Source organism: Papio anubis, chromosome 13, assembly GCF_008728515.1.
Source record: "Papio anubis isolate 15944 chromosome 13, Panubis1.0, whole genome shotgun sequence".
NCBI lineage: Eukaryota > Metazoa > Chordata > Mammalia > Primates > Cercopithecidae > Papio > Papio anubis.
The window spans coordinates 16,645,534-16,668,513 of record NC_044988.1 but is presented as its reverse complement, the minus strand read 5'-3'; the positions used below and the strand labels follow the sequence as shown (position 1 = coordinate 16,668,513).

The window sequence follows — 22,980 nt, the reverse complement described above, 5'->3', positions numbered from 1 at the left end:
TATATTTTGCTCTTTGCTACATGTAAAAGTAAAAATAACAATCTAAACTACAGTATGAATGTGCAATTACATACCGTTTTTCACAGTTTTAATGTTTGTATTCACAGAATTTGATTTTTGGCCTTAAGACTTCAGAGAACAGAGGTTAAATGTAGTTAACCAACTTAAAACCATAGGCTGTGCTTCAAAGTGGGCAACATAAGAAGTGTATTGGTTACTTATTTGACTTGGATGATGATGATGAGAAACTAATAGCTTAGTAAATTGTCCTGCTCACGAATTACCACAAGATAGAACAGGGAGACTATCAAATGTGAATCCAGAAATCACAGAGTTGGAAATACACCAAAACATTTTGAAAATAATCCTTACTTTTATAGAATGTGCTGTTTGTAGAAAGTTCCTTGATCAGTATGATTTTTTGCTCTCTTCTCTGTCTACCAATTCAATATGGGAGTCCATTTAAAATTCCCTTCATCACGTTAAGATCATAGAGGAAACTGCATACCTCAGGAACCAATTAAAGCTTAACTCACCTTCTTCTGACCATCCCTCAGCAGCTGTTCCCAGAGAAAGTTGGAGAGAGCTCAAAGAAAAGCCGCCTTGGAACAGACTCACCTGGAACTCATAGACTCCATCCGAGTCTGCACTGCCAGGGGCCCTGGCGTCTGTCTCTGAGTTGTGATTTCCTTTAGCCTGAGTGTGGTGTTCTGTACTGGGTGCTAAGGGGAATTTAGGGCATAGATTAGACATGGTTTTTACCCTCAGGAATCTCACAATTTAATGGAGGAAATAAGATAAACACACAGTAAATTAAGTGAAAGTAGATACATATGTACACATCAAAATATTGACTTAAGTTTGAGAAAGAAGAGGACATAGAGACAAAGGGTTTAGATGCTAATTAGAAAAGTCTAGCTGATCAGCCTTCACGTGAGTCTAAGTGGAAGGAAAATTCTCTGTGTATTAGAAAAGGAAAGAAAGGAACCAGATTTCCCCCGCGACCGTCACTTCTACCTCCCACCGCCACTCTACTCACTCACTCAATTTACCGCCACCTTCTCCCCAGACTTCTCCCATCACTTCGCTTGACCCACTGAGAAGCACCCCTGTACTCTACCGGACGTAATCACATCCACGACTGACTACTCTGTCAATGATGATGCCATGGAGATACTTTCCCTTGGCCTTCTAGTAATCTTAGATTAGCCTGTTTCGCATGTATTATTTTCTCTGTTCCTAGTTCTTCACCTGTCAAGTGAGTTAATGCAAAATAGTTTATCTCTTTCATTAAAAACATGATGCTGGTCTGTTTGGCAAAAGTGTTTGTATTACCCATTTTTGAGGAGGAATACGTCATTTATATAGGATGAATGTAACATAATATTTACTCTCCTAAGGCCTGTAGTTTTCCAGAACTGATGGCCAGGACCATGTCTGACTTTTGGTTTAGGATGGCACACATAGGAAGTGGGCGCCTAGGCTTTGCAGGAACGCTGCTACCCTGGGGAATTCCAGACAACATCACCCAAAGGGGTCTGCACAGTTCTGTGTCACATTGCTACATTCCTATACTCCTCACATTCTGTTGGAATAACATTATCCCATTGAACAAACAAAACAAAGCAAAATAATTTTTTTTTTTTTTTTTAGTTTCCAACATTTATGGAGTTAAAATGCTCTCTCTCTCTCTCTCTCCTTTTTTCAATTTAATCAGAGGTTTTTTTCTTCCCCCCCTTGGTGGGGGGAGCTGGGGAAAAAGAGACAGATGGTATCGTTTGCAAAAGGAAAGCTGAGAAATTACTCATATATCTTTCAGCTTTGTGGCAAATGTGATGCCAAGATTCTTGCTTGGAGTGTGTACTGCAATACAGGCACAGAGGCGTACCAGAAAGGGTGAGGCCAGCGCATGGAGGGCAGCGCAATAAATTGCTGTGGGCTGATCCAACACCAGAACATGTGAGCTATTAAACTTTGGCAGCTATTTTATTTTTCCCTTATGGAGTTTCAGACCTGTCTTGTACACTGAGATAGGTTTCATCTGGTTAAAACTTGTGTCGTATTTAAACTTCCTTCAGATCCACGGAGTTGGAGGGGAAAAAAATAAAAATAAACCTAGCATATCCCATAACACACTGAAATGATGTTGGGGGTGGGAGAGGGGCAGTCATTGTGCCCAGATAATGTTGTCATACTTTGTAAAGCCTTTAATGCTGGAATTTATTTATTAATGATGCATGGGTTATTACCCACCATCTGTCTTGTGTTAGCAGTGGGCTGTTTCAGATTATGGTAATGTGTTTCTGATTTGAGTTGTGTTGAAAGCCAGAACAAGGCATCTCATGTGCAGTCCTCTTTGAGGCCTGCTGTTTTCAATTCCTCTTCACATAAAGGGCTTTTATTTGATTTGTTATGGGGATTTTTTCTTCTGTTGCCAAAACAGCTGCAAGCCTGGAAGGGAATAAGACACAGAGCCACATCAAACTTGTTAGCTTGTAAAAAAAAAAAAAAAAAAAAAAAAAAAAAAAAAAAAAAAAAAAAAAAACAGAATGTTCCAGGAACCAGAAAAAATAGAAGGATGTGGGAGAGTATGTGGAAAGGAGAGAAGGAGAGAGAGAGAAAGAAACTTTAGTAGCCTAGTGGATTGGCTTTCATATTTTAAAATGTGTACAGATATATTTTGTTATTTAAGTATCATAGGTTAAAATGCATTGTATTTAATTTATTATGCCCATTCACACCCAACAGAATGGCTTTCTTTTCAATCGTTTTAATAGTCTGTATGCTAGCACAAAAGCAATACATAAAAGTCCCCAATGAGCTAGCCGCCCTTTAGGCATCAAAGCAAACACCCAGTTGTTTAAGCTTGATTTTTTAAAATGTACTGAACACATTCATATTTGTGCACAAATAAAAAAAGGAATAGGTGACAGGCATCCTGATCAAAGTTCTTTGTCTCTGTTTCTCCCTCTCGCATGGCTATGGGTCGGCAAACCTCTAGATCACTGCTACCCAGTAGCAATGTTGATGGAAATGCCCTATATCTTCTTTCTTCAATATGATAGCCACAAGCTACTTAAGCTGAGCACTTGACATGTGGCCAGAGTAACTACTTAAATTTTTAATTTTATATGATTTTAATTAATTTTAATTTAAATACTTACGTGTGGATAATTGTCACTGTCTTAGAGAGTGTAGTTCTAGAATTAACTAAATAAGAGGCTATTTCTTCCCTCTGATATAAAGTAAAAGTCATTGCACATTACTTATGGCTACAGCTTACTTTTAAACTAAAGAATTTGTTTGAAAGCTTTTTCCCTGATGTATTATTCAAAGTTACTAGTGCCAAGGCTGTCTCTCGGAAGGCCACTGGCAAGTTCTTTCTTGAACCAAGTGCATAAATACTCTATTGAAATATGGATTTAGGCAAAAGCTTAATGTTTCTCGTGACAAATAAACAACCATAAAGAACTGTAACCAGAGCTTTCAAATAATAACAAATCTTCTAATGCTAAGTATATTCAAGAACTTATTTTAAATTTATTGGCTACAATTCTCTCAATTCACATTGAACAATGACTAATTGCTTGTGGAACATATGGCGCATTCACAGATAAGCTCAAAACCATTTGAAATTGACTTTGTGCACACAAACACTCTACTGTCCAGAGTTTTGTTCATCGACTTTTTAGAAATTATATTTACTAAAACATATAAGCATATTTTGGAGTATCTTTTGTTATAGATCTTCTTTTCTACAACTTTCCTGCTGATGGAGAAGAGGCTGTAGAGAGATAAGGAGATAAAGAGATATGGCAATCACAAGATATGTGTTTACCATTATCTGGTGCCTTTGCCTCCTAGACACACTACACTGCATTTCCCAACCACCCTTGCAGGGACCATGCAACTGAGTTCCAGTCAATGGAATATGAATGGAAATAATGTATTCCATGTCAAGACCTGACATTAATGTACTTTCTGCATAACCCTCCTCTTCTTTTATCAGATGCAGAAAATCCAGCAAATAACCCATTATTTGGGAAGATAGCCATTAGAGGAAGTGAATCTAGATCCTGAGTAACAGAGTGAAGCAGAGCCATCTTTCCCAATGACACAAAATTAGACTGTGATTGAAAGAAAGAAAAGGATCTCTGTTTTGCTTAAAGTCGTTGTGATTTGGAGGTTTTTTGTTTTGTTTTCTTTTGTTTATTTTTTGTAATTTTACCCCCAGCTGATGGAAGATGACATCCTGGAAGAGTAGTCGTAACAAGGAGAACCTCCTGCAGTGTGATCTCTACTAATGCTCTGTCCCTTGGCTTTGTTATTTAAAACCCTACTTCTAACGGTATACCTAGAGTTGTTCATATTCAAGAAACTGAACTTACATTATCCAAGTAAGAAAGATACTACATAAAAAAATGCAATATCAATTTATGTTTATATAAAATAAAATATAGAATTGACACATAGATTACATTTTAACTAAAATATTATTTTCATGTAGTAAAGTCAAAGTGGCAAGTCAAATATATGGCTAAGTCAGATGGGCCCTCTCAGAGCATCTTCTGCATTGCCGTAAAAATGACCATGGCTTTGTTCATAAGGCTTTGGAGAATTTTGCCTGGTTCCTGGTATCATCCTTCTTCTGGATACTTTTACTCTTGGCGTTCTGCCCCTATAACCTCTCTCCTGCCTGGACTTACCTTCTCAGACCATCCAGCTCAGATTGATGACTCAACTGGGTGGCCTGCTTGGCTTGTTATTTTGAATTCTCCATAATGTCCTGTCCTACTTCTGTATATTGAGGCTGTGGACTTTTCCTGCCTTGTCCTTCACTGATCTGAACTTTTAATATATTACAGTCTCAGCTTAAAGTCTGTATTTGTGATTCCTTCTCATGTGAATAAGGGTTCAACCTAAATAATAATTGGAAGGTGACTGAGCAGGCATAATGAACTGGCTGTTTGTATCCTTCCAAAATTTATATGTTGAGGCAATAATATCCAACGCCATGGGTCTTGGAGATGGAGATTTTGAGATATCATTAAAATTACATGAGGTCTGGGCAAGGGGAGGGAGAACATCAGAACAAAAAGCTAATGCATGTGGGGCTTAATACCTAGGTGATGAGTTGATAGGTGCAGCAAACTACCATGACACATGTTTACCCATGTAATAAACCTACACTGCCTGCACATACATCTCAGAACTTAAATAAATAAATAAAGTTACATGAGGTCCTAAGGGTGAGGCCCTTATGATGGGATTAGTACCCTTATAAGAAGAGTTACCAGAAAGCTTGTTCTCACACTCTCTCCATATCACACTCCCAAAAAGATTAGGTGAGGACACAGTGAGATGGCAGTCACCTACAAGCCAAGATAACAGGCTTCAGGATAAAACCTATCTTGCCAATACCTTGATCTTGGTCTTTCAGCCTCCAGAATTGTGACAATTTTTTAGGGTTTAAGCTCCCCAGTCTATAGTATTTTGTTATTGCAAAATGTAAGCTGAGAAATAACATATATATCTTTCATCGTTGTTGCAAATTTGATGCCAAGAAGACTAATACAGTAGGTGATTAAAACAAGGAGTGATTGTTGGATCTTGCTGGTGAAAATTAATAAATTAAATATGTACCACGAGCCAACCAGGATGGAGAGGTTCTGTTACTCGTCATTGACTTCTCATTTTACAATATTGTGGACACATGAAATTTAGTTTCAGGTTGTCTCTTTTTTTCTGGAAATAATGTTAACCACTCCTTTTGTATTAATATTGCTTAAATTTTTACAATGTAAAAGTTTAACTTTAAATTTTAGCTTGTAGAGTACAGTCTATCCTATCCTGATATCAGCGAAAGAGGACCTAGATTAGGGTTAAATATATCTCAGTTGTTTCGTTTCCAAGATATTGTGGGTAGACCTTATCATCATATCCATATATTGACTAGGAGAGGCTGTAATATATATCTTAATTTGAAAGATGCGTTGTGAGTCATAAAATAGACCCCAAGGTTTTCTGAGTTCTCAAAGCCAACCGTTACGGTCAAAATATAAGGTGGTATATCTGTTTATACTGAATCAGTAAGTCATGGATACTCAAGGATAATTTTCCAGATACAGCATAAGAAATATTACATTATAGTAACCAATGAAATGATTGGGGAAAATTTAGAGGGGAGCAATTTGTTATACTAAAATGCAATGGTACCAAAATGTGTTATGATCACGAAAGAGCAGTTTGTTGGAATAAAAGCTAAATTTAAAGATCAAACATTTAAAGTCTAGAAAGACCAACTAGTTAAAATTTTTAAACCTTATATTCTGTATATCAAATGATAATACTCACAGAACAGATGGAGGCAGGAAACTTTAGGTCTGTGCTCACATCTATGGAAAACCAATATAAAACAGGAGACTGAAGTCAAGTGATCGCTTAAAGGATATTGGCATATAAGTAGCACAAAAACATACATTATGCTTCCAATTTAGTGACATTTTTACATTTATAGAATAAATTACTGAAAAGCACCTTCTATTACTTTGATAATCAAATTATTATGGAATACATATTTAGACAACGTTTTTATCATTTTAAAACTCCCTTTTTTAATATTATCAAAATGCTAAAAAGCTTGCAAAATCCCACAATTAACTAAATATAGAAAGGAGACAGAAATACACTTCATGAATTTTAAGTTAAAAAATGTCAAAATATAAACTCCAAAGTAAATGTTCCCATAAGGACAGTTTTATCTGCATCAGAATCATTTGTTTCCCTTATTCAAATGATGAATATAGAGTTGAAGGAAAGAACTCAGGCCAATTAATGTTGCACAACCCCAACATGTATAGAAAATGGATAAAATCTGTGGCGTTTTCAGGTTGTGGTTAGCCATGCTGAACTCTGGACTGTATGCCCTTTCTTTACTCTGTTTCATAGGCATGTTGGTTACTGCAGGCTGCCTATCCTGGGCCCTACTAATCCTGGATTCCACCTGGATTCAACCAGTGGGCAACCCCCAGGGAAAGCTGGAGAACGTACATGGGAAGTGAGACATTCTATCTCTCCCTCAAGGCTGCCTCTAGCAACCTTTGAATGCAGCTGTGTGTTCTCCATATTTCATACCCCCATGGCAAAACCTGCCACAATTCCATATTATTTCTGGAATCCTTGGACCCAAGGCAGCCCCTATTTAGCTTATCTCTTCTCTTTGCCCTTCTAACAAGGGGTAGTATCAGCTTCCTATTTGTTTAATCTCTGGGTTTTCTTGCCATCTCCTATATAACTCCAAGGTCTATCACCATTTGCCTGAATTAAATTCATTTTGCTTTACGTTGTTACAAGGTGAGGTTGGACCATGATTGATGGGTTAACTATGTTTTCTCTAAGATGTAGAAGCTTTCTACTGCTTGTTGGCTACTCTACAGAGACAGGTAGAATCAGGTTCACACAGCGGATGTGAAAGGAGCACAATAAAACAAAAACTATTTCTTCAGGATTAAAGAGCTCAGTCAATTCAATGAGTTAAATGTCTACATTATACGTAGATGATATTTAATATTCCTTAGTATAATACAATTCACTAGAAAATGGATAGATCCATTCTTAATTTGGTCCAAGGGAGCTCAAAATTCCAAAAACTTAAAAGGATTGTTATAATATTCTATACCCCTAAAGCCACCCTGTGTTGACAAGACAGTTTAGGCCATTGTTTGTTACAAACTTTGAAGGTTAGACATCTCTATAAAATAGCCTTCCTTTCTAACCACCAGAGAATAAAAATGAGGATCAGTGAGTCACTTTATTCCTAAATATATTGCTACCAAACCAAGCTAAGTCATAGAAAATAAAATACAATTAAATAGTAGACTGATATATTGTCTTGGATGTGATGTAGTAGATGATAACTTTTTAAAAATACCATAACAACTTTATCCTTATGTAAAATCCCAGGGAATGATATTGTGGCATCATCAAAAGAAAAGCTGGCCAAACATGAATGAGCCTCTATCTATAGTCCTCTACTATGAAGGCTTTGATAAAGCCCAAGTATATATGTTTCATATAATAACCTCTAATATTGTTAGCAACAGCATCTTCTTTGATAATTATGTCAAATCTCCAACATGCCACCTGTTTGCTTATTACCTCCAATACTATTAATATAAATATATGTATACAAATATATATAATTATTATTTACTTATATTTCTAAGTCATATAAATTATTTTGCCAAACAGCCATCATTCCCATGGTTAATACCATTACCTGTCTTAAAGTCTGCAATAACTGTTGCTAATAAAATGAAACATAAAACATCAATGAAGAAGCACCAGAAACTCTCATTCACTGCTGGCGGTAATGTAAAATGGTACAACCACTTAGGAAGACTATTTGATAACTGTTTACAAACCTAAAACATATTCTTAACTATATGATCCAGAAATTGGGCTCCTTTCTATTTACCCAAGTGAGTTCAAAACTATGTCTGCACAAAAAAACTGCACATGGATGTTCATAGCAGCTTTATTCATACTTGCTAAAACTTGAAAACCACCAAGTGGCCCATCAGTAGATGGATAGATAAGTAAACTGTGGTACACCCAGACAACAGGATATTATTCGACACTAAAAAGAAATGAGCTACCAAGCCACAAAAAGACATGGAGGAAGCTTAAATGCATACTACTAAATGAAAAAAAGTCACTCTGAAAAGGCTACATTCTGTATGATTTCAATTATATAACTTTCTGGAAAAGGCAAAACTGTGGAAATAGTCAATCAGAGGTTGCCAAGGGCTTGGGGGCAGGGTGGAATGAATAAGTGGAGCATAGGAGATTTTAGGGCAGCAAAACTGTTCTGTATAATACTGTGTAGGGACATATCATTATACATTTGCCAAAACCTTTAGAATATACAACACCAACAGTGAATGCTAATGTAACCTGCGGGCTGGGAGTGATAATGTTGTGTCAGCATCCATTCAACAATTATAATAAATGTACCACTCAGGCCAGATGTGAGTTGACTACCTTATTTAGTTACCTAAAGCCTACCAGTCTCTCTCACACTACATTCCCTGTTATCAACACTGGGTCGTGCAGTAAGAAATAAAAAAAATCGTTACTACTGATTTGCCCAATTTATAAAGTAAGCCCTTAGAACTAACTAGTTAATATTCATGGGTTTGATAACTTGCAAGCAGTCCAACCCAGAAGGCCTATACCTGTAGTGATTTAGAATGACTGAAGTCAGGATTTGCATTAGACAGCAGAACTGCTGGGCTGTGGTAAGGAAGAACTCCACTAATAATCAAGCACAGCCTACAGTCCCAAACCTAAAGCTCCAAGCAGTTTTTATCTTCTGTTCTTTATCACCTAAGCTCTCTACTGCTATTCACAGATTTGGTTATTTGAAATTGAATACAGCCTTGGCTAAAATCAAAATGGTGTCCGACACACTGTAGATGCTGAAGAAATCTTTTTTGGCTTGATAGTTTGCATCTCCATCTGTCGTATTCCTTCTCTCACAACTTTTCTTTTCTTTTTTTTTTGAGATGGAGTCTTACTCTGTTGCCCAGGCTGGAGTGCAGTGGCATGATCTCGGCTCACTGCAACCTCTGCTTCCCATGTTTAAGTGATTCTCCTGCTTCAGCCTCCCAAGTAGCTGAGATTACAGGTGCCTGCCATCATCCCTGGCTAATTTTCATATTTTTAATAGAGACGGGATTTCACCCTTTTGGCCAAGCTGGTCTCGAACTCCTGACCTCAGGTGATCCACCCGCCTTGGCCTCCCAAAGTGCTGGGATTACAGGCATGAGCCACTGCACCCAACCCTCTCACAACTTTTCGACACTTCTCTTATATTTCTCTCTTGCACAATTCTCACACTGATGTGTCACACAGCATAATTATTTATGTTAGCATATCCTAACAAATCAATACCCTCTTTCAATAAATACATACACAAAGTGGTCTTCTTAAATTTTCTTTGAAATTTCACAATAAATTAAATATCATATACCACGAAATAATAAAATCAATGAGATTTTAAAGAAAAAATTACTTTTCATTTGAAAGACAAAACTTTTAATTTTCCTCTTTGTTCACATAGTATCAATGTGAACAAAGATTCACATTGTCACAAGATTTTCTCCTCTAGGTTGTATAAAACATAAAACAAACTGGCATGTAAACCAAATATGCTTTGGTTTTATTTTAGAGTCAGAAATAGAGTAAAACCAAATAATGCACATATTATCATGTTATATTATAGATCACAGACTATATTAACATGATGAATACTCTTTTTTACTTTTACATGACTCCTACCACCTAAATTCTGCTATGCACATCAGGGCCACGCCCTCTCTTCAACACATTGAGAAGCAAGGTCTTGTGCTGACTACTTGACAATCTTGTATCTGTCCAAAGGTGCTGTCTTAATTCAGTTATCAATAGTCTGTATACATCATTTCTGATAACTGTTCAAAATTCCTATAACAACATGTAGATAAAGGTTCAGTAATAAGAAACAGAAGAAATGTCTTTTCTGGTTTGGTAAAAAAAGAAGATGCAACCTCTGGCTTGTGTTTGTATTGTTTTGTTTTCCAGAATTTTTTACTTAGTCATTTTTAAAAGCTGAGGTTTTAAGACACATTTTGGCTTTAATGGTCTTTAACACTAATACCAAGATCCTGGAAGAAGGCCCTTTCTAAAGTTTTTGCTCAATTGTAAACAGAGCCTTTAAGTCTGGTACAATCTGAATTGAGTCTATCACGCAGTTTATTTTTTGGGTGTCATGTTAATCAAACATAAATTCTAAGATTATGAATTCTAAACGGATGCTTCAGCTTGGAAGAGATTCAAAAAGTGATCTAGTATAAACTGACATGGGAAAAGAGGGATATAAAATGCAGATAAATTGGGAACAGTTTGGCAGGTTGGCCTCAACATGAAAGAGTTGAGAAAAAATCTGGTTAACACAGTGCTGGCTTGATAGGGGTACTAAGTGAAGAAAAGGATAATGAAGAGAAAGTAGATGAAGAGAGTTAGCAGAAATTGTGGTTCATCTCATGGACTGACCCCTAATAGGGATACAGAATCCAAAATGTCCAGCAGAAACGTGGTAGGTTATCAAAGAGTGCAAAAGCCCTTTCCAATCACAAATACGTACATCAGTATGTCAGGAATCAGTAGAAGAAAAGAGGAAACTTGTAACACAAGAAAAAGAGCTTCCAAGAGCAATGGTGAGCTCTTCACTGCCGCTGAGCATGTGAACAACCTTGTTCATTTTTGCCAACAAGAGAATTTCTTAGAACCCACCCCTACTCTCTTAATTGTATTTCTTCTTCTGATTTAAAACAATATTCTATTCATAAGTATATTCTAAGAATGTTCTTTTTAAATTCATTTGTCACATTTTATTGAGCATCTATTATATGCTCAGCACTGTTCTCGGAGTCAGGGTTATATCAGTGAACCACTCAAAAAAAATATTGCTAACATAGAATATACTTCATTTTGAGCAGTTCTCCCACTCCAACACTTTTGACCCACTTTACCCATGCTGTATTATCCTCCATAGTATGTTTATTATCTCAAATAAACATATTTCTTCATAAATATATATAATACATATATATTTGTGCGTATATAGGTATACGTGTGTATATGTGTAAATCTATGTGTGTGTGTGCATATGTATATATAGGGGTGTGAGTGTGTATCAGATTCAAATAAAGGCCAAGGAGGGTAATACAGCATGGCAAAGCGGGTCAAAAGTGTTGGAGTGGGAGAACTGCTATTTAAAAAGAGAAATCATAGATGACCTCACTTAAAGTTGTATGTAAGCTGAAACCTAAAGGAAGAGAGGGAGCAAGTCATGAGTACATTGGAAGAAGAGCATTAGAGCATTCCAGGCAGAGTGAACAGAAAATGCAAAGGTGTCAGGAGCCTTTGAGGAACCTCAAGGAGGTAAGGGTGACAACAAAAGGATCACAGAGGGAGAGAGAAATACAAAACTAGGTTAGAGAGGTAGTACATGTTGTGTCTGTGTGAGGGCTCAGAGGCTCTGTTTTTTGCTCTGAAGCCACTGGAGAGATTTAGCAAGGAGACACATGCTCAGTGGGAGATGTCCAGGCAATCGCTCTGGCTGCAATGTTGAAGATCAACTGAAAGGCACCAGGGACAGAAGAAGGCAGAGAATGAGGAGGCTATTGAAATGATCCAAGTAAGAGATGACTGTAGTTTAGACCAAGGTGCCGGAGGGAGCAATGGGGATAAATGGCTGGACACCAGATACATTTAAGGTAAAGTCATCAAAATGTGCTGATGGGTTTGGATATGAGGTGTGAGAGAGAGAGAGAGAAGAGTAAGAACAGTGCCAATGTTTCCGGCCTAAGGATATAGAAGAGGGCCTCTGATGGTTAATACTGAGTGTCAACTTGATTGGATTTAAGGGCGCAAAGTATGGTTCCTGGGTGTGTCTGTGAGAGTATCGCCAAAGGAGATTAACATTTGAGTCAGTGGACTGGGAAAGGCCGAGGCAGACTCACCCTCAATCTGGGTGGGTACCATCTAATCAGCTGCCAGCATGGCTAGGATAAAAGCAGGCAGAGGAACATGGAAAGACTAGACTGGCTGAGTCTTCTGGCCTCCATCTTTCTCCTGTGCTGGATGCTTCCTAACCTCGAACATCGGACTCCAAATTCTTCAGTTCTTGGACTCTTGAACCTACACCAGTGGTTTGCCAGGGGCTCTTGGGCCTTCAGCCACAGACTGAAGGCTGCACTGTCAGCTTCCCTGCTTTTGAGGTTTTGGGACTCAGGCTGGCTTCTGGGCTCATCAGTTCGCAGATGACCTATTGTGAGACTTCACCTTGTAATTGTGTGAGTCAATACTCCTTAATAAATTCCTTTTCATATATACATCTATCCTATTAGTCCTGTCCCTTTAGAGAACCCTGACTAATACAGAGTCCATGTATTAACATTGGAGGTTCTAGAGGAGAAGCAGGTTTGAGGGTGGAAATAGGGTCTCTGATTCGAAAATGTTAACTTTGAAATGTCTATTTTAACTCCAAAAGAAAATCTAGGATAGGCCAGGTACTCATGCCTGTAATCTCACCACTTTAGGAGGCTGAGCTAGAAGGATCACTTAAGGCCAGGAGTTTGAGACCAGCCAGGGTAACATACCAGGACACATTTGCTACAAAATAATTTTTAAAATAGCCAGGTATGGTGGCAGGCATCTGTAGTCCCAGCTACTTGGGAGGCTGAGGCAGGAAGAGTCCTTGAGCCCAAGAGTTTCAGGCTTCAGTGAGAAATGATCACCTATCCCTACAAAATAAAATAAGACCAGGCACGGTGGCTCATGCCTGTAATTCCAGCGCTTTGAGAGGTCGAGGTGAGCAGTGAGGTCAGGAGATCGAGACCATCCTGGCCTACATGGTAAAACCCTACCTCTACAAAAAATCCAAAACATTAGCCAGGCATGGTGGCACGTGCCTGTAGTCCCAGCTACTCATGAGGCTGAGGCAGGAGAATAGCTTGAACCCAGGAGGCGGAGGTTGCAGTGAGCCGAGATCGCGCCACTGCATTCCAGTCTGAGTGACAGAGTGAAACTCCATCTCAAAAAATAGTACATAAATAAATAAATAAATAAATTAAATAAAATTTGGTGTAGACAAGCATGTATGCAATTTTCAAGAGAGGTCTGAATTGGGAATATATGTTTGGAAAAATCTAAGACTGTGAATATTATTTTAAATGAGGTTGAAAAACATTTCCAAGGAAAATTGTAAACATAAAGGAGAATAGAAGTCTAAGGACTGCCTTTAGTTTTATCTAAATTCATTGGTCAGAGAGATAAGAGAAGGGCAAAAAGGCTTAAGAAGGACTAGTCAGGGAGGCAGAAGAAGCCAACAAGAAGGTTGGTGTCCCAGAAAACAAGTGAAACAAGTGTGTAAGAAAGAGAGTGATCACCTATGTCAGTTGCTGTTGATTGGTCTAGAAAGGTCATTGGATTTGGCAACATGGATCCATTAAGGATTTTTTTTTCCAGACATGGGGTTTTGCTCTGTCATACAGGCTGGAGTGCAGTGGCACAGTCATACCTCATGGCAGCCTTCAACTACTGGGTTTAAGGCATACCCCCCCACCCCCCACTCAAATAAACCTGCCCAGTTGCTGGGACTACAGGCAGGTACCACCACACCTATCTAATTTTTAGATTTTCTTTAAATATAGGGTCTTGCTTTGTTGCCCAAATTCCTGGACTCAAAGGCTTTTCCCACGTAGTTGGGAATACAGGCCATCAGTAACTATTCCCACCTCATTAAGGATATAAGCAAAAGATATTTTGGTTACATGGAAAGAATTAAAGCCTAATTTGAAAAAGTTTGCTAGATTTTTTTTTCATATATGCATAGCTGTGACTGACTGTACACTCATGCATGTGTAAGATACACATAGAATCACATCAAGTGGTCAGGAAGTTAATACTATCATGTGGCTGAACAGTGAATAAAGACTATGCTTTTTGTTATGAAGAAAAAAATTCCCAAAAGGCAATAATTTGGAAATGCTTTTGATATTATGGTTCTAATATTTATGCAAAAATATGAGTGACATTAAGTTTTTTTTAAGATGAACATTATTATTAGTTTTTATTATTATACTTTAAGTTCTAGGGTACATGTGCACAACATGCAGGTTTGTTACATATGTATACATAAGCCATGTTGGTGTGCTGCATCCATTAACTAGTCATTTACATTAGGTATATCTCCTAATGCTATCCCTCCCCGCTACCCCCTGCCCACAATAGGACCCAGTGTGTGATGTTCCCCTTCCTGTGTCCAACTGATCTCATTGTTCAATTCCCACCTATGAGTGAGAACATGCGGCATGTGGTTTTGTGTTCTTGCGATAGTTTGCTGAGAATGATGGTTTCCAGCTGCATCCATGTCCTTACAAAGGACACGAACTCATCCTTTTTTATGGCTGCATTGTATTCCATGGTGTATATGTGCCACATGTTCTTAATCCAGTCTGTCACTGATGGACATTTGGGTTGATTCCAAATCTTTGCTATTGTGAATAGTGCCACAGTAAACATATGTGTGCATGTGTCTTTACAGCAGCATGACTTATAATCCTTTGGGTATATCCCCAGTAATGGGATGGCTGAGTCAAATGGTATTTCTAGTTCTAGATCCTTGAGGAATCACCACACTACTTTCCTCAATGGTGAACTAGTTTACAGTCCCACCAACAGTGTAAAAGTGTTCCTATTTCTCCACATCCTCTCTAGCACCTGTTGTTTCCTGACTTTTTAATGATTGCCATTCTAAATGGTGTGAGATGGTATCTCATTGTGGTTTTGATTTGCATTTCTCTGAGTGATGATGAGCATTTTTTTCATGTGTCTGTTGGCTGTATGAATGTCTTCTTTTGAGAAGTGTCTGTTCCTATCCTTTGCCCACTTTTTGATGGGGTTGTTTGTTTTTTTCTTGTACATTTGGTTAAGGTTCTTTATAGGTCCTGGATGTGGCCCTTTTGTCGGATGCAGTAGATTGCAAAATGTTCTCCCATTCTGTAGGTTATACCATTCACTCTGATGGTAGTTTCTTTTTTGCTGTGAAATCTTTGGATTTGGTGGTCGTTTTGTCCGGTTTTGACTTCCTGTTTGATGTGTTTTTGGACATGAGAGTCAGCGCACATGCCTGTATGTCCGCAGAGGAATTATTACCTAGGTTTTTCTTCTAGGGTTTTCATGGTTTTAGGTCTAACATTTGATCCTCTAATCCATCTTAGTTGGTGCTGTATAAGGATTAAGGGAGGATCCGTTTACCGCCTTCTGCCTTGGCTAGCCAATTTTCCAGCACCATTTAACTTCATCGAGGAATCACTTCCCATTTCTTATTTATCCAGGTTATCAAAGATCAGATGGCTATAGATGTATAGTATTATTTCTAGGGAGCTCTATTCTATTCCATTGGTCTATCTCTCTGTTTGGTGCTTGGTACCATGCACTGTTTTGGATTACTGTAGCCTTGTAGTATAGTTTGAAGTCAGGTAGCGTGAGGCCTCCAACTTTGTTCTTTTGGCTTAGGATTGTCTTGGCAATGTAGGGTCTTGTTTGGTTCCATATGAACTTTAAAGCAATTTTTTCCAATTTTGTGAAGACAGTCATTGGTAGCTTAATGGGGATGGCATTGAATCTATAAATTACCTTGGCTCATGGATAGGAAAAAATTGCCCACTTTTATTGTACTCTATAACCATACACATTTGATATCAAGCCTCTTCTATTATGCTGTCTCTAATAATTTGGAAATGTTTTTGATATTATGGTTCTAATATTTATGCAAAAATATGAGTGACATTAAGATATTTTTTAAAACTCCATATCTTTCCAGATGATGTCATTCTAAATTAAAAGAAAATTAAATTGACCTATGCATTTATTTTGATAAAAACTAATATTTGGAAGGTGGTAAGTACTAAAGTTGACCAACCATGCTCTGTCGTATCAAGTACCATTATAGTTTTTTTTAAATGATAATTTGATTTTTATAATATATCCATTGTCTTATTATTAACTATTTTATTTTCATCCTCTTGCTAAAGAGTAAGGCAGAAGGAGTTTTTAATATTTCAGTTACAAGCAAACTCCAAATGTTAATATGGCTAATATTCTATAGTATGACATAAACTCCAGTAGGTTTTTATTACAACGTAACTGTCCAATAAAATGTGATATAAATATATGAATCAGAGATCAAGCAATGGCTCTTGAAACAACTATCTCATACCAGGAAGAAAGTCCTGATTTTAACACACTATGATGTGTACAAGAACTCTGATTACCACACAACTCAACATATCCATCATCTTTAATGAGGTCCCAAGTTTTAACTATATTGGGTATTTTTCACCTCCTACTCTAGAAATAGAGATTAAGGTTGAAGATATATAAACAAGGTATCAAATTTTTGAAAGATGACAGGATTAATATTAATTTAAAGGGAATGTTGGCACGTATTTAAATATCGGACATCATGTGTATAGAAAATGTCCATTTTCATCTGGTAAATCACAGCTTTCAGTGTCTCTGTGTCTCCTTCCTGTCTCCTTCAAGTTAAAAGGTGTTCTATATAGCTTTCAGGTCCTCTTTTTGTAATCAGAGTTTGTAGAACCATCTTTACAAAAATAAAGCACACACTCTGATGCTGCTGAATAGACAAGAACAGAGATAGGTAAATCACAGAATCACATGGATTCATCCCAAGTGGCATGGAATTTGAGAGAAAAAAATGTACTTAAGGAACAAGGGGGAACTGCTCGGGCTGAAAAGTGAAAAGGTCACTCAAGTTTGTATTTCACATCTCTAGTCTTTCAAGTAGATCAAAGGTGCTTGTCTTTGTGTGACTGATTCATGGGGTTGCCAGATGACCACATATGGCAGGGCAGCCTTCGTTTTAAGAACCTGCCCTACCTGGTGTTCTCCTTAGGGGTCCTGACTTCCTATTGACCTTGCCTGTCTTATTCTGGCTGCTCCATGCAACATGGGGAGAAAAGGAAAACTTTGATTTTAGTTTCTTAGGGGATGTTGCACATTTTAGATAAATAATTGTAAGATTTTCAATTTTCTTTTGCTTCATTCACCAGAGATTACCCAGAGTTTTCAAGAAGAAAATGTTTCCAAGATAACTATTTGTAGGGTCTCAAAAAATTTTACATTTGAAACACCTTGGCCTGATGCCCAGGAAAGCATTCCTATGTCTCAGCACATGAAAATCTCAATCTTACTTTCTAGAAGAGCAAACTAGACTAATACGCTTTGTTTGAAACCTGAAGATAATTGGGAGAAGAAAAAGAAAACTCTAAGAGAAGTAGAGTTGAAGGAAGTTAGGAAACGTGGACTACTATGATGGCATTTATTGCAGAGTGTTAGAGTTGCAAAGTGTTTTTTACTTATCTTATAAAATTAGTTCACATTTTTAGTCCCCAAATCAACTATATTACTGATAATGAATATTAGAAAACTGTTTATGATATTACCTTATTACTTTACATTTTTTACAAAACTATATCAATCATTTTTTATTAAGTGAATTGTTTGTCATGCATATAAAAGTATTTAAAAGATTGTGTAATCATGCACTTGAAAAATCCAATAAATTAATACCTGAATTAATCTTCAAAAATTCATACTTTTGTAATATCATTGACTTATTGATGTTACATTTATTCACAAATATTCTTAAATGTTTAAATAAAATGTTTAATGTCAACGATTTTTTTAACTTTTTTTTTAAATTGTACTTTAAGTTCTAGGGTGCATGTGCACAACGTGCAGGTTTGTTACATATGTATACATGTGCCATGTTGGTGTGCTGGACCCATTAGCTCGTCATTTACATTAGGTATATCTGCTAATGCTATCCCTCCCCCCTACCCCCTCCCCACAATAGGACCCGGTGTGTGATGTTCCCCTTCCTGTGTCCAAGTGATCTCATTGTTCAATTCCCACCTATGAGTGAGAACATGCAGTATTTGGTTTTCTGTTCTTGTGATAGTTTTCTGAGAATGATGGTTTTCAGCTGCATCCATGTCCCTACAAAGGACACAAACTCATCCTTTTTTATGGCTGCATAGTATTCCATGGTGTATATGTGCCACATGTTCTTAATCCAGTCTGTCACTGATGGACATTTGGGTTGATTCCAATTCTTTGCTATTGTGAATAATGCTGCAATAAACATACGGGTGCATGTGTCTTTACAGCAGCATGACTTATAATCCTTTGGGTATATCCCCAGTAATGGGATGTCTGGGTCAAATGGTATTTCTAGTTCTAGATCCTTGAGGAATCGCCACACTATTTTCCACAATGGTTGAACTAGTTTACAGTCCCACCAATGGTGTAAAAGTGTTCCTATTTCTCCACATCCTCTCCAGCACCTGTTGTTTCCTGACTTTTTAATGATTGCCATTCTAACTGATGTGAGATGGTATCTCATTGTGGTTTTGATTTGCATTTCTCTGATGGTGAGTGATGATGAGCACTTTTTCATGTGTCTCTTGGCTGTATGAATGTCTTCTTTTGAGAAGTGTCTGTTCCTATCCTTTGCCCACTTTTTGATGGGATTGTTTGTTTTTTTTCTTGTAAATTGGATTGAGTTCTTTATAGGTTCTGGATATTAGCCCTTTGTCAGATGAGTAGATTGCAGAAATTTTCTCCCATTCTGTAGGTTGCCTGTTCACTCTGATGGTAGTTTCTTTTGCTGTGCAGAAGCTCTTTAGTTTAATTAGATCCCATTTGTCAATTTTGGCTTTTGTTGCCGTTGCTTTTGGTGTTTTAGACATGAAGTCCTTGTCCATGCCTATGTCCTGAATGGTATTCCTTAGGTTTTCTTCTGGAGTTTTTATGGTTGTGCCTTTGTCACGTAGTTCTCGTGTTACGGTTTTCATCTCTATCAGTTATTTTAAGGACTTCTCTACATTGGTTATTCTAGTTAGCCATTCATCAAATCTTTTTTCAAGGTTTTTAGTTTCTTTGTGCTGGTTACATAGTTCCTCCTTTAGCTCTGAGAAGTCTGATAAACTGAAGCCTTCTTCTCTCAACTCGTCAAAGTCATTCTCCATCCAGCTTTGTTCTGTTGCTGGTGATGAGCTGTGTTGTTTTGGAGGGGGAGATGCACTCTGATTTTTTGAATTTCCAGCTTTTCTGCACTGCTTTTTCCCCATCTTTGTGGTTTTATCTGCCTTTGGTCTTTGATGATGGTGACGTACTGATGGGTTTTTGGTGTGGGTGTCCTTTCTATTTGTTAGTTTTCCTTCTAACAATCAGGACCCTCAGCTGTAGGTCTTTTGGAGTTTGCTTGAGGTCCACTCCAGACCCTGTTTGCCTGGGTATCAGCAGCGGAGGCTGCAGAAGATAGAATATTGCTGAACAGCGAGTGTTGCTGTCTGATTCTTGCTCTGGAAGCTTCCTCTCAGAGGTGTACCCCACCGTGTGAGGTGTGAGGTGTCTGTCTGCACCTGGTGGGGGATGTCTCCCAGTTAGGTTACTCAGGGGTCAGGGACCCACTTGAGCAGGCAGTCTGTCTGTTCTCAGACCTCAACCTCTGGTGGGAGATCCACTGCTCTCTTCAAAGCTCTCAGGCAGGGGCATTTGCCTCTGCCAAGGTTTCTGCTGCTTTCTGTTTAGCTATGCCCTGTCTCCAGAAGAGGAGTCTGCAGAGGCAGGCAGGTGTCCTTGAGCTGTGGTTGGCTCCACCCAATTCGAGTTTCCCAGTACTTACTTAAGCCTCAGCAATGGCGGGTACCCCTCCCCCAGCCTCACTGCCAGCTTGCAGTTAGATCTCAGACTGCTGTGCTAGCAATGAGGGAGGCTCCAGGGGCGTGGGACCTTCTGGGCCAGGTGTGGGATATAATGTCCTGGTGTGCCGTTTGCTAAGACCCTCGGTAAAGCGCAGTATTAGGGTGGGAGTTTTCTGATTTTCCAGGTGTTGTGTGTCTCAATTTCCTTTGGCTAGGAAAAGGAATTCCCTTCCCCCTTGCACTTCCCAGGTGAGGCGATGCCTCGCCCTGCCTCAGCTGTCACTGCTCGGGCTGCACCCGTGGACCAGTGCCAACTGTCCGACATGCCCCAGTGAGATGAACCTGGTACTTCAGTTGAAAATGCAGAAATCACCCATCTTCTGTGTTGCTCACACTGGGAGCTGGAGGCTCCAACATTTTTAATTGTAATGTTTTTGTAATATCTTGAGACTCGAGCATTCTGTCTTAGCTCTTCTCTTAAAGGCATCTCAGCATAGTAAATGCCCATTTTCTACACAATATTACAGACAATAGCTGAAATAACTAACTCTCTAAGCACTTTTTGCTTATGATAAACCTTCTTTTAGTTTGATTTAGCTTTCTAAGCATTTCCCAACTTTTACTTTTTTTTTGTTCTATGATGCTATTACGTAAGAAAGTCTAATGATTGTTCTCTAAGTCATTTAGAATCATAGAAACCACTGGACCCATCTTATGCAGCTGATCTTTCACTATTCCCAATATGAACAAACTACTTAAAACCTGACTCACCCATCTAGACTCACAACACAGACTGTGAGGAAGGTGTGCATGGAGGACATGGTGGAAGACTCTTGTAGATACCATGCCACATGTAAAATCGACTCAGTCTCATGAAAATAGGGTGTTATTAAACATGTATTAAACATGTATGCCTTATCTCAAGAATATCCAAAGAGTTTCTTGACTTCTCACCATTAGGAACACTCGTGATAAATAGACACTGAAAAATAAAAGTTACGGGCAAATTTAAAACAGAGATGAAGGTGATTAAAAAGAAAGTCATAGAAATAGAGTACAAAGAAGGCCAAATTACTAAATGAAATATGAATATGCTAACATATAACAGAAGGAACTAAACACTGTGTCCCAGAATAATCTGGTACAGAATAGACAACACTGAGTTTTGCCTTGTCAAATTTACCTTACTTCAAGGGTAATAACTCTTCTGGACATTTAAGAAAAAATAAAGTTTCTAAATTGGAGAGGGACAGAATTTAGAAAATCTGGGTGGTCTCAAACTTTTCCATGACAATATTCAAGGATAGAATATTGTTTTAAAAATGGCTATAACATTATACAGAAAAAAAAATAGTATGACCCAATAGTCTTAAATTGAACTAAATTCTTCTTCAAGTACAAAGGCAAGAGACATATCATGATTTGGGGAATATAATACTTTTGAATTTTTCATGAAAAACATTCTGATTTACAGAATCTAGACAATTAAGAAATGAATCAAAATATAGAGTTCAGAAATAATAAAGCCCCAGTAGGAAATAACTAAGGCTACATACCAGCTATAAATACAAAAGAAAATACAACATTATAAGACCTAAAATGTTAGGAAACACGACATGTCTAGCTGCAATTAGGAGGTTATGAGTGTGCTGAGGACACTGGGGGAATGTTAACTGCACCAACTTTCTGATTTTTATTAAGAAATAAAGGTTTGGTGTAAAAACATGCATTAAAATCAGTCCCTAGCAGCAAGATCTAAAAGTTATTTTCTACAGATTATGATATAAAGTACTAAGAGAAAAAAAAAGATATCATTTAGCAGGTAATAAGGCAAACCTCACTGAATTCCAAAAAGTTTCAGTATTGTTAACTCTTTTATTATAGCCCAATAAAACTAGAATTTTCTTTTCAAAAAATAGACACAAAAGAGAAAGAAACTAAACAACTTTGACATTCCACAATTTTGTTATATCACTGTTGATTCAAAAAGGACAACCTAAAATTTAAAGTTGCAGAGTACTTATAAATTAGAAACAATGAAGTCATGTCAGAATTATGAGATATGGTTACAGCAGTTCCTAGTGTAAAGCATAGTATAGATACACAAGAAAGAATCAAAGTAAGTGAATACAAATAAGAGAAATGCAACCCAATACAACTTCAAAAGGGAAGTAACAGAATTTCATAAAGATAAAAAACAACTTAAAGCAATGATAGACAGAAAAACGTAGAACTAATAAATAAATGTAAGAAATTAGAGACAAAAAGAAATCTATAAATAATTTGTGGATGTATAAGTATAAAAAGAAAGCACAAATGCACAAATGTAAAGTATCAGTGGAGAAATAATTTAAGTAAATGGAAATCAGAGTAATAAAAAATCTTACTCAAGTTTATAAACATTACGTTAAACCTAAATAAGTAGGTTTTTTAGGAAAATGTAAGTTACTGAAATGGGCCCTGGAAGAGACAGAAAAATCTAACCAGGATAACGACCATGGAAGAGTTTAAAATAGTATCAAGAAGCTGTATCTACAACAATACCATGAAGCCTACATGGGCAACGATTTTACAATGTGAAGGAAAAGACTATTCTAGTGATATTTTAACAATCTGATGATATATAAAGTGGAAAGTT

At 37.5% G+C, this 22,980-nt stretch overlaps 1 long non-coding RNA gene across 1 annotated transcript; it reads right to left on the bottom strand.

The window, feature by feature from the left end:
* Positions 1-1,248: 1,248 nt before the first annotated feature.
* On the bottom strand, positions 1,249-22,692 carry LOC116269994. Its single transcript, XR_004177816.1, has 3 exons — positions 21,114-22,692; positions 6,355-6,395; positions 1,249-2,451 (listed from the first exon to the last, which is right to left on the bottom strand). It is a non-coding gene; the product is annotated as an uncharacterized LOC116269994 (long non-coding RNA).
* Between the last annotated feature and the right edge of the window lie 288 nt (positions 22,693-22,980).